Source organism: Adiantum capillus-veneris, chromosome 6 (assembly GCF_014529385.1).
Source record: "Adiantum capillus-veneris isolate H3 chromosome 6, ASM1452938v2, whole genome shotgun sequence".
Taxonomy (NCBI): Eukaryota; Viridiplantae; Streptophyta; class Polypodiopsida; order Polypodiales; family Pteridaceae; genus Adiantum; species Adiantum capillus-veneris.
In genome coordinates, this window is record NC_140936.1 from 146609963 (window position 1) to 146626751 (window position 16789).

Here is a 16789-nt window from a genome sequence, read left to right on the forward strand (position 1 = left end):
ACTGTAATTGAGGATGAAGCATTCTTTTGAGGAATTTTTTCTTCTTGTGGCTAATAAAGAATATGAAATTAAGATTCCCTCATACGGTTTACAAAATTTCTTTTTTGTTATTAATCATGAATGATCTAGCGGACTGGGGTGTGGCAAACTATGTTTGGGTGCATTTTTGACACCCCGTTTTTTGTGAATTTTTACATATGGACATGACGCTCGATGTCAAAAGGGTGTTTAGTCCATCTGTTTTTGGGTTTTTTAGCCTGCTTTAGCAAGCACATGTCCATGCAGAGCAAGTCGCTAGGATAGCACGAGCTGCTGGGTTATTGTATGCGTTAGTTAGTGAGTTTTTTGAAGTGAGACTTGTATGTAACAAAAACTCATGTACTAACGTAAAACCTTTCAACCAAATTTTAAAAATTTCAAGTTTTAGTTTGTTGTGCCTCCTTGATACTTTGGATTGCAGTTTTTGTCCTCACCTTGTTTTCTTTGTGTGTAGTCGTACCGGACATCTCTCTATTTGCATCAATTTTGAATGTAGCGGCATGTAGAATCAATTATGATCATCTTCAGATTTCTTGCCAGTAATATTTTCAAGCTTTCTTCCAAGCTTTAAAGTGACCCAATTGGAGTTATGCTCTTCAAGTTGCGACTAGTTCTCTTCAATTGTGAAAGGGGAGCCTCTTGTCTTTATATGAATTGGTTGGCGTGTGCTATAAATCCGTGTTTTGATTCGGTTTTTCTCCTATGTGCTATGGTCCTTTGGGTGAACATGTACTAATAAATTCCCAAGGGAGAATAGGCCTTTTGGTTGAAATTTATTAAGAGTTGTTTTGGTTTACTTTTTGGTACTAAGGTTGAAGTTTCAATACTCTTGGGCTATATATCTATAGAGGTGCCCCACCTTTTCTTTTTCCCAGCAAAGAAAGATCAAAATTACTTTGGGAAATCTTCAAAACTTAGATTTTTATCAAAATAAAAATCAATTTTCACTAAAATTGCTTTCTTTTTGTTGTGTACACTTTTTTTTTTGCGAAACTCACGATAGTGAGTGATAATGTATTAGAAAAATACAAAAAGAATACAAGCCTAACCATACTCACATACCAAACCAGGGTACCATAATACTACCACATACATCGGGATCGGTGCAGAATTGGCCTATGTGCATGAGATGCAAAATTTCTCAAAATGTTGTTTTCCTTGTCCACTCGTGACTCGTTTTACAAAAAATGAGTTTTGTAAACATTTCATAGAATAGGATTTTTTGGCCCTTCTGATGCAATACATGTAGTCTCTCACCCATTTTCTTTCTTTACCACTGATCACATGGCCTCCATCCACTCAACTTGCCTTGCATGTTTGAAGAGCAATTTTACATATAATCCTTTGTTGTAAGCATCAAATCCTTTCACTTGGGCTCGCACACTTGCTTTGATATTTTGGCATATATCATTGTGTCCTATCACTGCACAATTAACATGTACACTCCAATCAAGTAAGTTCTACACCTTTTAACCATGTTTCACATTGTGGAAGCAGAGAGACACGGCGTACACCACCTCTTAACTTTCACATTCTCTGACATGTGGAAAGTAAATTGCAGTGGTCTTTGACTTCATGAGTCCAAGAATCGTATGGAAATCTCAACGTGTTGTAGTCAGCCAAGCATTCATACCCTTCACCCAAAGCATCCACTTGACATAACCTGCCATAACCTATAAGCATCTTCGTACCCACCAAGATCAAACGGAATAAGAATAAACTATCCAAACATTGGAGCTTCATAGAACCCTTTCAACATATGCAACTGCAAAAACCCATAATGTATGTGGATTCTACAAGCTTCACACACATAAAACCATACCTTGGCCCAAATACCATACGACCATGTTGACTTTGATTCCAAAATTTTCTAGATCCACTCGGTTTGAGCTTCATTTTGATCACATAGCACCTGTAGTCTTTTCAAAATGGAAAACCTATCTTGAATTAAGAGGAAGTACCCAGACCCTATTGGTGATTGGAAAGAGAATCTATCTTTTGACATGCATACAAGAGTAACTACTCCATTTTTGTGGTAGCCATAAAATCCTTGTCACAATCAACAATATAAAATAGCCGTAAAAAATCCATACCATACAAACCCTTTGAAGAATCTAGCAATAATCTTTTGAAAAACTTGGTTGTCTTACCATCATGGTAGACGATCTAATGTACCCCCTCATCATCAACTTTGACACATGCAAGCTCAACATCATCCTTTGCATCTGCTAATTCTAGACTATCATAGACTTATCTATGCATAAGTCATCTTCTTGGCCTTCTTCAAAATTGCATGTGCCTATTGGAAGTTCATCCTCCCTTTGTAAAACCTACACCCCCTCTAAATAGGCATTCCTATCATAAGGGGTATCACCATATATTAAAACCATACGCATGTAAGCCACATACAAAACCATTAGAGATTCCATCCTCATCATGTTCAACATCCTATTAGGCAATATCATCAGAAGCATGCACTTCCTCCATAGTACACATAGGCTCTTTCTCTTGCTCATATGTATCATATGATACATTCATGGTATCTTGTGCAATTTCCATATCATGATAAGCATCTTCTTTTAGAATCAAAGACTCTTCACATATGTGAATACAATCCATGCACATGGTATCCCTTTGTGAGTCAATCACAAAACAACCAAAAATTTCCTAAACAACTTCATCTGGCTCGCTAACTTCACAACCACGAGTTCTACCAAACATCGAGCGAACTTATCCGAGCAAGTTCAAAACCGAGCAAAGTTGCCAAGTGAGTTTCTCACGTATATATATACTTCTTTTCTAAAAAGAGATATCACAAAGAGAGAGGTAGATAGATAGATAAAGAGAGAGAGAGAGAGAGAGAGATAGATTTCTCTAAATCCAATCAATAAATGGTAGCACCATTGCTCTCCAATCATGATTATACAAATCTAGTTGTCCTTATACATGTCACCATTGCTGGTAAAAATATGTTTTTTCGGAAACTTAAATATAGACCAATTGAACAGCCTAGTTCACAAAGATGGAAGATGCCACTCCTTCCATTTTGGATCATTGTTTGGAAAAATCTAGAAAATGTCTAGAATGACATAATTTGTTTGCGGAAAATTTCAATCTCTTTTGAGCTTGTGTCTGCTCAAGTCAAGGTGGTAACAAAATCTTGCTAGTTGGATGAGGAAAAGGGTTGCATCGTATTGACATCCCATTTTTTGTAGATGATAGAGACTTGCCAAACCAAGAGCTACCATGTATGTTGGAATTGGAGCTGATCTCTTGAGACAGCTAATTCCAGTGTTGGAAGATTTCAGCTACTAGTGTGGGAAGATTTCAGACAGCAGACTGGACAGGAATCAGAGACTAGACTGGAATGTGGATACTGAAATAAGAATCAAACTTATGTACTGGAAATAAGGTTCAGATTCAGATTCAGATTCAGATTCAGGAGATTGGACGAGAAGTAAGTATAACTGAAATATATGCCATGGTTGGGATTACAGATCAAGATTACAGCGAATATGATTACAGAGAGAGAAAGTACAGCCAACAATACTGCCAATGATTCTCAAGTACAAGTATAGACAAGGCGCTAACCCAAATGATAATAATTGCCAACCAGATTACAATGTAATGGACCCTATTTATACACTTTGGGTTTACTATAGTAATTACCACAGTAATTACTAAGTAATTCGTTGCCCATCTTCTAAGAAGACGTTCCCACATAGTGACTATCCAACCGTCACATCCTTCCCTTCTTTCTTGAATTTTGGCAAGATTCCAAAATTTCTAAACATTCCCCTGTCTGATTCTGATGTGAGACTGAAAATTCCATCGTCTGGTTCTCATGTTGGGATGCCGGCTTGACCACTGATAGAATGGCCATACAAAGATTGCGAGTAGGCAGCTGAAAAGGCCAAGGATCGCGAGAGGCAACGAAAAAGGCCAAGGTGGAGCTCTCACCAGGCCAAGGTAGAGTTCTGAGATGGAACTACCCAGTATCCTTCCATTGGACCGTCTTTCGTTTGCCCTTTGACCTGGACGGTGCCTGAGAAGTCCCAGTACCAGCCTTCTCCTTCTGAATCAGTCTATAAATGGCCTCCTACTCAAGCTGATCCCGCCGGTCGGTGGTCATCTCTACTTCATAAGGCGTGAGAGAATTATAGGTCTTGGTGTCAGGATCATAGAGTGTACGCCTGTCCTTGCTCAGTCTGGTTCTGGTCAGCTTATGACAATGCGAAGCAGTATGGATCCATCCTTCTAGAAGAGGCTGATTAGTTTTGACTCGAGCTTCAAAAAGAATCTCAGCCATCTCCCTGTATTGTGGTGCCAGACCCGACTTTGCTGCAATGTCCTTTTCAGGAAATTTGGAAGATTCGACTGTAAGTTGTAGCAACTCATTAGTAGTCCTGGTCAATCCTCTGACTTGAATCTTCCACTGGCCCATACACAGCTGAATCCTATGCATATCCTCTTTTAGTACCTGAATGTCATTGATTTGGAGAGCATCATTGAGCAACGTCTAGCAAGTCTTCCATTCCACAGTTGATCACTCATACCAATCCTGAAGCTCATCAGTAATTTTGAAGTATGTGAGACGATCAACTGGTTCTTGATGTTGAGGATACAACGCTAGAAAGAATCTTGGCATCTCAGTTTCTCTTGCTGGAACAGCATACAAGAGAACTGGAGAATCAGGCACAAATTCTAAGAAATTGAGAACAGCCTGGTTCTCCTACTGCATCATCTTTCTGGTGATTCTTACTAGCTGGAATAGTGTTCAGAGAGCAATTGCCTGTGCTCCGACTGACATTCGTGTCTGAGGTCCTCTACTAGTGGCTGTCTAGTCCTCAAGAATGGCTTTGACTCTCTGATCCAAAACACCTATGGCAGTTTGCATTTGTACCAAAACTTTATTGAGTTGTACCCTAACATCCTTCATACAGCAGTAAGTTGGTTTGTTACCCAGCAGAAGTTCCAGTTCCAGGGCTAGGGAGCGACAATCTGCAGTAAACTGCCTTTGCCAATGCGGGTTTGCCACTCTCTCATCAGCATTGAGTATCCATTCAAGAACTCGTTCTAGCAGCTGGACTGTACTGGGATGCGCAGGTAGTCGACAAGCATCTTTATCACAGAAGGTTTGGCCCATTGGGCATTCGGAATGCAAATGCTATGGCTTCTGGTGTCACTGACACCTTCCTACTATTTACCATGGCACTACCATTTTCAACATCGAAGGAATCAAGAACTTGCTTGATGATATCTGTATCAAAAGAAATTCTTGTAGATTGCAACACAGCTCAAAGATCCCAAAGTTGTAGCAGAGCCATTTCTTGATCGGTAAATACGTAACACTAGATTTTACTGTACGGGATAATGGGAAGGCTTGCCTCTGCCTCAGCAATTATGGCCTAGGTTTCCTCAAGAGACTCCTGCATCTTCTCTGAGCGTTTCCTTCTACCCATACACTGTGAGGTCGATGACGATGAAACAGGCGAAGGAGAAGATGACTTACTTGTCGTGTCGAAATCGTTTCCTGGTGTCGCTGGCAAGACTATCTGACAGTCAACTGTCTTGTCAGAGGTCAAAGTTTGCGGCTGCAGCAAAGAAACCTCGGAGCTTGGCGATGGCGAATGGTTAATAGGAGGGAAGCGTCGCGCAGGGGATTTATGAGGAAAAATGCTAACTCTTCTGACTGTTATACGTGTTCGCGTCATAAAAGCTCCACCACTCGCCGCTCCTAGACTTGTGTGCGTCGTTGCTGTCGTGGCAGACATGCATTGGACAAGACTGCGACCCATCCTTGAAATAATTACCGTTGGCGTGCCATTTGACCGTTGGGCGCTTAAAAATTGAAAAGTGTGTCCATACTGGTACGGGACTGATTTCGAGTCTGGCTCGACCATACTGGTACTGATTCTAGGGTCATATAGAAGCTGATTTCCAGTCTGGCTCGACCATACTGGTAATGGTTCTGAAGTTGGAACTGGTTGCACATGAAAAAGTCCAAAAATGTCTGATTCCTGTATCTCTTGATCAGCAACCTCCAGTTCCTTAGTACCTTGTTCTGGCCCAGTTTCTCTGGTCTTTGAATAATAAAGCTTAATCTTTGCTCCATTAGATACTCCTGGAAACATCAGTCCAAATAAATCTTTCAGTCTGACTGTACCATTGGAGAAGACCCAGTCTACCTCACTGAAGGTCCTGCCTAGGCAATCTTCAAGTTCGGCTTCTTTGGACCCAGTCTAGACTGATATAGAATCACTAAGTCTCCTTTCTGGAATTCTCGAACTTTAATTCGGCAATCATGCCAGTGCTTCCTTCGTTGTTGAACAATTTCTTGTTCCAATATAGCCCTTTGCCTGAGTTCATCTAATTGCATCAATTCATCCATCCTCTTCTTAAGATTATGGTTGAAGTCTAATCCATACTTCACAGCCATTCTCAGACTGGGGATCACAAACTCCATAGGAACCACAACTTCAGTACCATACACCATTCTGAATGGTGTCATTCCAGTAGTTACCTTATAAGATGTCCTATAAGCCCATAGAGCAGTCTGAAGTTTCAAATCCCACCGGTCTGGTTTCTTTTGCACTACCTTTGTGAGAATAGTCTTTATTGTCTTGTTGCTACTTTCAGCCTGTCCATTGCATCTGGGATAGTAAGGAGTAGATTTCTGATGCTTGATTAAAAGAATATCCAATAGGATTTCCATAGTGTCATTGATAAAATGTGTTCCTTGATCGGTCACAATCTCTACTGGACATCCATATCGGTAGACAATATTCTCAAAAAGAAACCTTGCAGTTGACTTGGTTGTGTTGTCAGGAAGAGCCTTAGCTTCAACCCACTTGGTAATGTAACAAGTAGCCATTACTATGTACTTGTTCTTCCTGGGAGTCACCTTCTTAAAAGGTCCCATAAAATCTAGTCCCCATTTCATGAATACTCCTAGTGGTTGTATTGGCATTAAGGGAGTCATATCTGTAGCTGTTGGTTGGCCCATTCTTTGGCATATGTCACAAGTTTTACAAAAACTTCTGACATCAGCAATCAGTGTGTTCCACCACAGACCAGCTTGCAGAATCTTCTTGTAGGTTACTTCGTTGGAAAAGTGTCCACCAGACTCACCGTTATGCGCTTCTGAAATCACTTGCATTCTTCCTTCCATAGGGACACATGGTCGAAGTATACCATGAACACCCAGTCGATAAAGTAATCCTCCTATGATAGTAAATTTCAGGCTTTTTATGATCAGAGCTTTCTTCTGATTCTACTTCCAATCCTCTGGAAAGGCACCTTGGGAAAGAAATTGATAAATATCATACCATTTAGGATCCACTGATTCTTCTGCCTCTAACTGAAATAAATCAGCATCCACTGGTTCATCTCTCAAGGGTGATTCTGAATATCCTTCCATACTTCTTGAAAGAAAATCAGCTCCACAATGGTTCAGGCTTATGGAAAATTTTGAATTCAAATTTCATAAGGAGCATCATCCATCTTATCAGCCTGCCTTGAATAATGACTTTGTTAATCAGAAATAGAAGAGCTTGATGGTCCACATAAAAATGGAATAACTTTCCCAACAGGTAATGCCTAAACTTCGTGGCACTAAAAACCATTCCGAGGGCTTCTCTCTCAGTAGTCGTATAGCCTTGTTCAGCCTGACTGAATCTGCGACTAGCAAAATAAACCGGATAGTCTGTTCTGCCATCTAGCTGAGCTAATATTGCCCCCATTGCCAATCGTGAAGCATCTACATGTACGTGGAAAATAATATCCAAATTCGGCTGCCTAAGGAGTGGTTTACTGGTAATGGCTACTTTCAAATTCTGGAAACTCTCCTCACACTCAGCAGTCCAATTGAACTTACTAGTCTTCTTTGTAAGATCATATAGTGGTACTGCTTGAGAAGCAAACTTGTGTACAAATCTTCTATAGAAATTCACATAACCCAAGACAGAACTCAACTCTGAAGAAGTTCTGGGTGCTTTAGCTTGATGAACACGCTGGATTTTGTCATTAGCCATCTCTATTCCATTGCGGGAAACCACATGTCCCAGTAGCTGTCCCTTCCAAACTAGAAAAACAGATTTGAATGGATTCAAACATATCCGCTTCTCCTGACAGCGTTTGAAAAACATTTCTAGGAATAGAAGGTGTTGTTCCTCATCTAAATAGACAGTGAAGTCATCCATGAAAATGGCGAGGAACCAATGAAGAAATTCATTAAACATCTCCATCATACACCGCTGAAAAGTAGCTGGTGCATTGCACAGGCCAAAAGGCATCTCCAGATACATAAATCTCCCCACTCAGTGATGAAAGTGGTCTTGGCTCTATCTTTAGGAGTGATCTGTAACTGGTTATAGCCGTTATAACCATCCATGAAACTATACATCTCATATCCTGCGATCTCATCAAGAAACATATCAGTAAAAGGTAAGGGAAATGGTTCCTTAATAGTCTGGGCATTTAGTTTCCTATAGTCGATACAAACTCTCAATTTCCCATTCTTCTTGGGGATGACGACTATGGGAAATAGCCAATCATTGCTTGCCAATTCCGTAATGAACCCAGCCTTGAGAAGATTATCAATCTCCTCCTTGACCTTATTTGCATAGTTGGGTTCATCCGGTATCTTTGCAATCTTACTGGCCTAGCATCCGGTTTCAATGGTATTCGGTGTTAACAGACTTCAGGATCTACTCCCTTCAAATCTGTATGTTCCCAGGCAAACACTTCTTTATAGTTCTAGAACATTTTGTGTGCCTTTTCCTTCATTACGGGGTTGAGGTGCTTGTTAACCTTGATCATTCTGGGATTTTCCTCTGATCCTAGGTTCCACTCTTCTACTTCCTCGTCATCTGGAAGCAACCAATTTGGTCCCCATCCTTTTTGTTTGGTCGATTCTTCAGCGTAGTCCTAGGATGGTCCATTCATTTTCGAATCATTATTCTGATGGAGGGTACTCTTCAGAACATACTGGTTCCTCTACTATACCAGTATCAGTTGGTTCCTCCATCCTTCCAGTTAGCTGAACTATTCGTTCCCTTGTATTGACTTCGGTAAACTGATCAGGTAATTGTCTCTTCTGCTTGTCAGCCTGCTCTTTGTTTAGCAAGACTGCATTCAAGTCGATTTCTGCCAAAGGAAATATGTTCATAGCTGCTAGCATTTGCTAGATTTTCTTGGCTATGTACTTCTGACACTCCTTTGGCCTCAGTTCCTTTTTCCAGCTCCTCGTATTGTTGTTCTGGATTTGGATTCTGCCACTGGCCCCTTCTATGGTCAAAGTTTGGTTTGCATAGTCATGAATAGCATGTGTTGTTCTCAACCATGGGTGCCCTAGTAGCATTCCATATGCTCCCTGCACATCCAGGACTAGGAAACTGGTTTTGAATTTCTCCCTCCCAACTCTTATCTTCATGTTTTCAATCATACTCGTCGCTTGTACGACTCTATGATCTGCCATTCTTACTTTGAATGGTGCTGGTTTCATATTAGTGATACCCATTCTTTGCTGAAGATGGGCTCTCATTATGTTGACTCCTGCCCCTCCATCCAGGATAACGCTTGAGAGAGGTTCCCACTGCTTCTTGACCTTGTAGTCTACCTGAATAAGCGGAACTTTATCATCCCGGACAGCTGTCAGGTCCACTGTTCTGGCCTCTGCCTCAGCCTTTCTGCGCCGTCTGATAAAGTTGGCCACCTCAGGCAAGGTTTTTATTATATCCTCCAGCTCTACAGTCAGCTTTTGGATTCTATCACAAATTTTCACATGAATTTCTTCTCTCTCTTGGTCAGACTGATTGTCAAAGCTTGAAGAACTGGTATCTTCACACTTCCATTCTTATTTTGTAGTGCTTCCACTCTTTCCATCCACTCCTATTTCATCAGCTAGTCCATGTACTACAGCCAGCATGGTCTCTATCATGGCCGGTACTGACTGATCTTTATCAGTCGATTGGGCCGGTATCCTCTGAATGACTCTAGCTTCGGAACTTTCTGGCTGCTCTAGCAGCTTCTTATCTAAATCCTTCGTGATTTTAGCTGCTAGTTCCCGCTGCTCTTGCCACTCATCTACCACCTTTTCTTTACCTTTGGCCTTCCAAACTTCCCTTTGTTGAGCCCACTTGTTGCTGTTGTTAGGATTGACTGGTACTTCTGAAGTGTCTGGGATTTCTTCAATGACTACTCCCTTGCTCCTGGTAACTACCCTGACTGGGACTGGCTCTGGTGCCTTAGCCTCAGTAGTAGTCGTCACAGGTGCATCTAGACATTGGGCTGCAAAATGACCATACTTCCCACAAGTATAGCAATTTATGCTCCTATTCTGGAAGTTTCCTCTTCCTCTGCCTATACCCATTCTTGGTTGGTATCTGCCACGTCCCTGACCAGTACCACTGGTACCTGGTCTCTCCTCTTGAACGACATTGACTGGTTCTACCTTCACTGGTTCAATGTAGGCAACCACTGATAGATCCTTTCCTTTATTGAAATGGTGAATTTTGATGCCACAATTATTCCATAGGTGACCAAAGGCCTTGCAGTAGGTACATTATGGACATTCAGTGGAGATATGGTCCTTGTATTTGCATCTTGAACTCCAAGTCTCCATCTTTCGGACTGGCTATCTTGTGTGGCTAATTTCTGCAATCTGCCTAGCCATCTCTTCAATTTTATTGTTCCATGATCCCTTCTTTGATTTCTCCTTTGCTCATTCATTGGAGCTGCTCTCGGAGATACTCGACATTTCACTGGAATCAAAAGTTTCAGTAGCAAAGCTACTACTACTGGTCCTTCGCTTCTTGTGGCTCTTTTCCTTCTTAGCGTGCTGTTCCAGCTTTAACGCCCTTTGGACCAGATCATTGAATTTTTTTGTAGGGGCTGGTACTTCTTGTTCCCTAAGCTTCCTGCTTCTGAACCCATTCAGGAACCATGCCCTCAATCTCTTCTCAGATGACAGTTCTTGCAACTGCCTGGTTAGCTCTTTTATCTTTTCCACATAGCTGCGGACTTACAATTTCCTCTATTTGATCTTATCTAATTCACAGAGAATATCTTCATCCCCTCTATTGTCGGAATATTCCAACCTGAAGGCCTTAAGCAATTTGTTATATGATCTCAGCTGGCATGCTAGGTAATGGTAATACCATTTCCTCGCTGCCTCCTTCAAGGTTTGTGAAAAATATTCCCCCCAATCATCTTCATCACTGTTTTTTAGTTCAACATACTGATCGAAAGCTTGTATGTGAACATCTAGATCATCCTTTTTCCCCCCTTTGAATATTGGAAAGGAAATCTTCAAGGAAGCTGTGTAATCATTTCGATTACTACTGATCCTTCCACTTCTCTTCTTGGATTCAGAATGACGCTTGGGAGCCTTCTTGCAATTTTCAGCGTCAGCATCCCAATCAATCTCTGTCTCTTTCTCAATGTCAATGTCTTCTCTGGTTTGTCTGCTAGAAGTACGGTGACTTCCCTTACTCCCCTTAGTATCCTCATCTCTCTGGCGAGACTGAGAACTCTTGGAAATCTTTGCCTTCTGTGCTTCCCGTTCTGCCCGTCGGCGTCGAGAATGACTGGAGTGCTGTGAGTCCTGCGTCTCATCATCCTGACTATGCTCCTCCTGACCCTCAGTGTCAGTCATTTTCTCTTGCTTGGGGTCAGACTCTCTTCCTGACTCCTCAGGAATGGGGTCCACATGAATGGTTGATTTCCGGCCATGATTGGATTTTGGTGCCATTGCTGAAAACTTCAAACTGGGAGAAGAGTCTTTCAGTCAACGAGCTTCAGCTCGAGCCACCATGATCGCCAAAATAGAATTGGAACTAATCTCTTGAGACAGCTAATTCCGGTGTTGGAAGATTTCAGCTACTAGTGTGGGAAGATTTCAGAGAGCAGACTGGACAGGAATCACAGACTACACTGGAATGTGGATACTGAAATAAGAATCATACTTATGTACTGGAAATAAGGTTCAGATTCAGAAGACTAGACGAGAAGTAAGTATAACTGAAATATATGCCATGATTGGGATTACAGATCAAGATTACAGCAAATATGATTACAGAGAGAGAAAGTACAGCCGACAATACTACCAATGATTCTCAAGTACAAGTATAGCCAAGGCGCTAATCCAAATGATAATAATTGCCAACCCGATTACAATGTAATGGGCCCTATTTATACACTTCGGGTTTACTGTAGTAATTACCATAGTAATCATTAAGTAATTCATTGCCCATCTTCTAAGAAGACGTTCCCACATAGTGACTATCCAGCCGTCTACATATGTCCACTAGGAAGAGCGCTATTAAGTGAGCGAAGATGCTTAGATCTCTCTCTCTCTCTCTCTCTCTCTCTCTCTCTCTCTCTCTCTCTCTCTCTCTCTCTCTCTCTCTCTCTCTCAATCTCAAAAACTCAAAAAAAAAAAGAAAAGAGCAACAATCATTATCACCGACTATTTTCATCATATACAAAACATCTTTCAACAAAATTTTGAGCTTGGAGAATCTCCAAGAAAAAGTCTTGTCACTTCTAGGGACCAAAGCTGACTAGGTCTACTTCTATCTTTGACTTATCTTTCTTCTCTTTCACTTCACCTTGCACATTCTCCCACTTAAGTTTTAGTCCTCATGAAAACCAAGCCAACATGTGAGCACAACCAACCTACCTTGTAGGATCTTCTCTCTCTCTCTCTCTCTCTCTCTCTCTCTCTCTCTCTCTCTCAACAGCCAATTGAAAACTCAAAACAATCAATTGAAGGGAGGGAAAGAGGATAGAATCCGGTTTGAAAATTCAAGAACTATGGTTTTTTCATGTTCAAAATCTAGGCATACTAAAGTTTCAACACTTTGCTTTGGGAAAATTAACTCATCAAAAAATTAGGTTTTATGTGTGCTAATCATAGGTAATTGGCCTTGACCTTAGATTAATGTAGGTTCATTTCTCATTAGTCCTAGACTCTTAGTGATAGTCTTAATACTCCATTCATTTTTAACATGACCTAGGGCTATGATTAGGCTTTAGTCTCTTTAGTCCAATTGCCATACGCATTTCATAATGGAAGAAATAAAAATAGAGTTTAATTGTAAAAAATACCGTTATATTGAGAATTTTCCTCTATGGATGTTTGTGAAATTGATTTTTCTTGGGGACACTGTCTAAAGCATGTGAACCGGTGCTCTCTCTCTCTCTCTCTCTCTCTCTCTCTCTCTCTCTCTCTCTCTCTCTCTCTCTCTCTCTCTCTCTCTCTCCACGCTGAGCATACACTCATTAGAAGTATAGCACATTTGTCCAAAAATGATTTGTAGGAAAAACCCAGCAACAGTACCACAAAGTGAAACTTACTTTAGCATCGCTACATTCTAGAGAGGCACCTACCTAAGATTAATTAAGCTAATTCTATGGAATCTCAACATCCCCATCGTCACTCTCTGTTTGCAAATCCTTGGGATTTTTCCCATCCACAGAGCAACCAACAGAAACGCAATGCCGAGAATTTGCTTTACTATGCCAACGAGCTCCTTTTCCATTGAACAGGGACACACCAAATGGGAAATCTCTATCAAATCATCGAGAAAAATGTTGCCATTGTGCTTGATGTTCTTAAATGTATAAGGAGAAGAGGAATCTGCAGGTGGGAAACCAGCTAAGAGCTCATGTGGCACACTAGCATGGAGCAAAACCCTATCGCCAATGCTAGGACTGCGGCAAGCAGAAGAAGAAGAAGAAAAAGGCAATCGAGTGTTGCAGCGGCTTGCATGGTCAGATTAATAAGAGGAATTCTGACAATGCAATTATGAGAGTATCTACTGGCCACCAATCATGAGGATCATTTGTAGTATAACAATGTCATAAATGCAAATGATGGCATCTTTGTTGTTTCTGTCAGTCGGCTTCATCGTTGTGGTATTAATTATGCATTAAATGGACAGGAATCTGATTGTCAGAGCTCGCCCTCTTGGAGATTAGGAAGGGAGATAATTGATGCACAAAACTTAGAGCGGATTAACAAGGCCCTTAGCACTAATCATGAGCAGCTCCAGTTGTCGTCAGAGAAGGCTGTGTTCACACCAGATCACAGGTGCTCACCACAACAGTACTCGTTCTTGAGCAACGATTATAACACGTTTAGCTACTATTTCAAACCCGTGAGGAGTAGCAGCTGCAGCAATGCATTCATCTTCTTCCTATCAGGCTCGGGATCCTCGAGGGATTTGATCACAAGGGCAGCGATGCTAATTGCTCCCTTACTTCTAGTCCAACTCCAGTTCAGAGTCACCATTGAGGGAGCCACCCGTAAACTCCACTAGATGGTAGGTATGAAGCTGAGTGATGCATGTTTTGCACCCATGATGAAGATGCAATGTTGATAAAGAAAGTGAAACAAGAATATGAGGAGGTTGTTTTTGTTTGTTTAACAGGAGGGGAAGTTGGAGATGCCTCTTCATTGACCGCCCAAGATCGGGCCTCTCGGTCTGTCGCCCAAGAAGGTAGGAGAGGACATCGCCAAGGAGACTGCCAAGGACTAGAAGGTCCTGCGCATTATCCTCAAGCTCGTTTTCCAGAATCGTCAAGCCAAGGCCGCTTTCATCCCTTCCACTATCTGCAAGGGATCCAATTTGGACGGCATCTCTGCTGGTTTCCTCTCCTTTCTTTCTGTTGCTTCTGCTTCTGCTCTCGCAACCCTACGTTTCCCTCACTCGCTTGACTCTCTCTCTCTCTCTCTCTCTCTCTCTCTCTCTCTCTCTCTCTCTCTCTCTCTCTCTCTCTCTCTCTCTCTCTCTCTCTCTCTCTCTTTGTTTGTCTATCTGAACGGGTGTAAACCTCACAAAATAAAAAGTGTCATTCTTTGTACTCTTACATCTACAAGAACATGCAATCATAGCCCACAATAAGCATGACACATTTCAGTTGTATGTATGCAGCACCCCCCAACATCATAAGGCATGACAAAGCAAAAGGTTGCAAGAGTGCACTGACCTATCTTATTTTTAAACCATACTTATTATGTTCATAGAACAAATCAGTTTTGGCACTACCAAGGTTCACAATTTTGGGGCAACCATCTCTATCCTTGTCCTGCTGGGTGCACTCTTTGCAGTAGTAAGCATCAGAAATGTCGGCACCTCCGTAGATGATGCAGCGCCCTTGGAAGGAGCCATAATTGCACTCATCGCACACTTAAACCAGAGTACAGGGGTGCATGTATGAATCGCAAATCACGCGCGGACTCCCATGTCTGCTGCTGAGAGAGGAGGGAAAGGATCGAGGCAGTAGTTTGCATGTGGGGTTGAGGGTATTTGAAGAAGCGATGCTTGCAAGGGAGAGCACTCAACAATTGAGTTTTCTTCGTGAGCAAGGAACTAACGGTGAGGTCACAAACAGGGGACATCGCAGAGATGATTGCGGATAGCGAGTAATGGTGGGACCCAGACAGTGCAGCACCCCTACGGCCAGACATTCCTGGTCTTCCCCTTCGCGCGCTTCAGTGATGGCCACCTGCTCGTCGACCTCTTGGGTAGGTTGCCCTCGCACTTCTCGCAAAGTCACCCTTCGCCATGGCTTCTCGTGAGTGCCCGCTTGCCCCGTGTATGCTGAGAGTCTCTCTCTCTCTCTCTCTCTCTCTCTCTCTCTCTCTCTCTCTCTCTCTCTCTCTCTCTCTCTCTCTCTCTCTCTCTCTCTCTCTCTCTCTCTCTCTCTCTCTCTCTCTCTCTCTCTCTCTCTCTCTCTCTCTCTCTCTCTCCCCAAAAAAAAAAAACTCAACTCTCTCAAAGAGCGTTCACCGGCGTGCGATCTTTGAGAGAGCTGAGTTTCTTTTTTTTTGGAAAGAGAGAGAGAGAGAATCCATCCCTTGCATTCTGCACCTCTAGCAAGGTATTCACTAGTCAGTAGCGTTTGAGTCTGCCGTAGTACTCCAATGGCGAGCTCTTCTTATGTGGGTAGCAACAAGGGTCTGGCACTGCTGCTTCTTGCCATGCTTTTGGTGATGGGGGTGGTGAGCCTCGCGAACACAGTAGTAGCTATGAAGAGGATGCCGGAGAAGAGAGAGAGCCAGCTTTCGGCCTGCAATGGCCCTTGGAGCTGGCCTCACTAGACACTCAGGCATGCCAGGAAGACAGCTATAACCCAGCGATGGCAGACCCGTATGAATTCCTTGTGAGAGAAATCAAGAGGACATTTTGCAGCACATTCCTGGCTGGGAAGAGAAGGGGGAGCCTTCTTTGTCGCTATCGCAAGAAGATCAACCCCTTTCTAGGCTCTGCGGCACCTCTGGCAGCAGGTGGGGACAAGGGCCACGTACCTATGGCGGCAAGGGCAGCGGTGGTTATGATCAGCATGGCAGTCAAGGTGGCAAGGGCAGCTATAACAACGGCCATGGAGGCGACCAGGGCAAGGTCCATAGCGGCAGCTTTGATAAGGGGCATGGCGGTCATGGTGGCCACGGCCCGCATGGCTATCTTGCTAGCTTCCAACTATAAGCAGTGGGTAGTCCTCTCTTGTGTCTAAACTGCCAGGTCTCTTTAACAGAGTTGCGGGTTGAGTAGATTGTTCTCTCTCTCTCTCTCTCTCTCTCTCTCTCTCTCTCTCTCTCTCTCTCTCTCTCTCTCTCTCTCTCTCTCTCTCTCTCTCTCTCTCTCTCTCTCTCTCTCTCTCTCTCTCTCTCTCTCTCTCTCTCTCTCTCTCTCTCTCTTTGTTTAGTGATATCTTTGGCTTATTCTGATTAAACACCAACTTC

The 16789-nt window shown here is 42.5% G+C and overlaps 2 pseudogenes; one reads left to right on the forward strand and one right to left on the reverse strand.

Annotated features, from left to right (window-relative positions):
* Positions 1–15033: 15033 nt before the first annotated feature.
* On the reverse strand, positions 15034–15657 carry LOC147456432 (uncharacterized; annotated as a pseudogene).
* A 313-nt stretch (positions 15658–15970) lies between these two features.
* On the forward strand, positions 15971–16532 carry LOC147456433 (uncharacterized; annotated as a pseudogene).
* Positions 16533–16789: the final 257 nt, after the last annotated feature.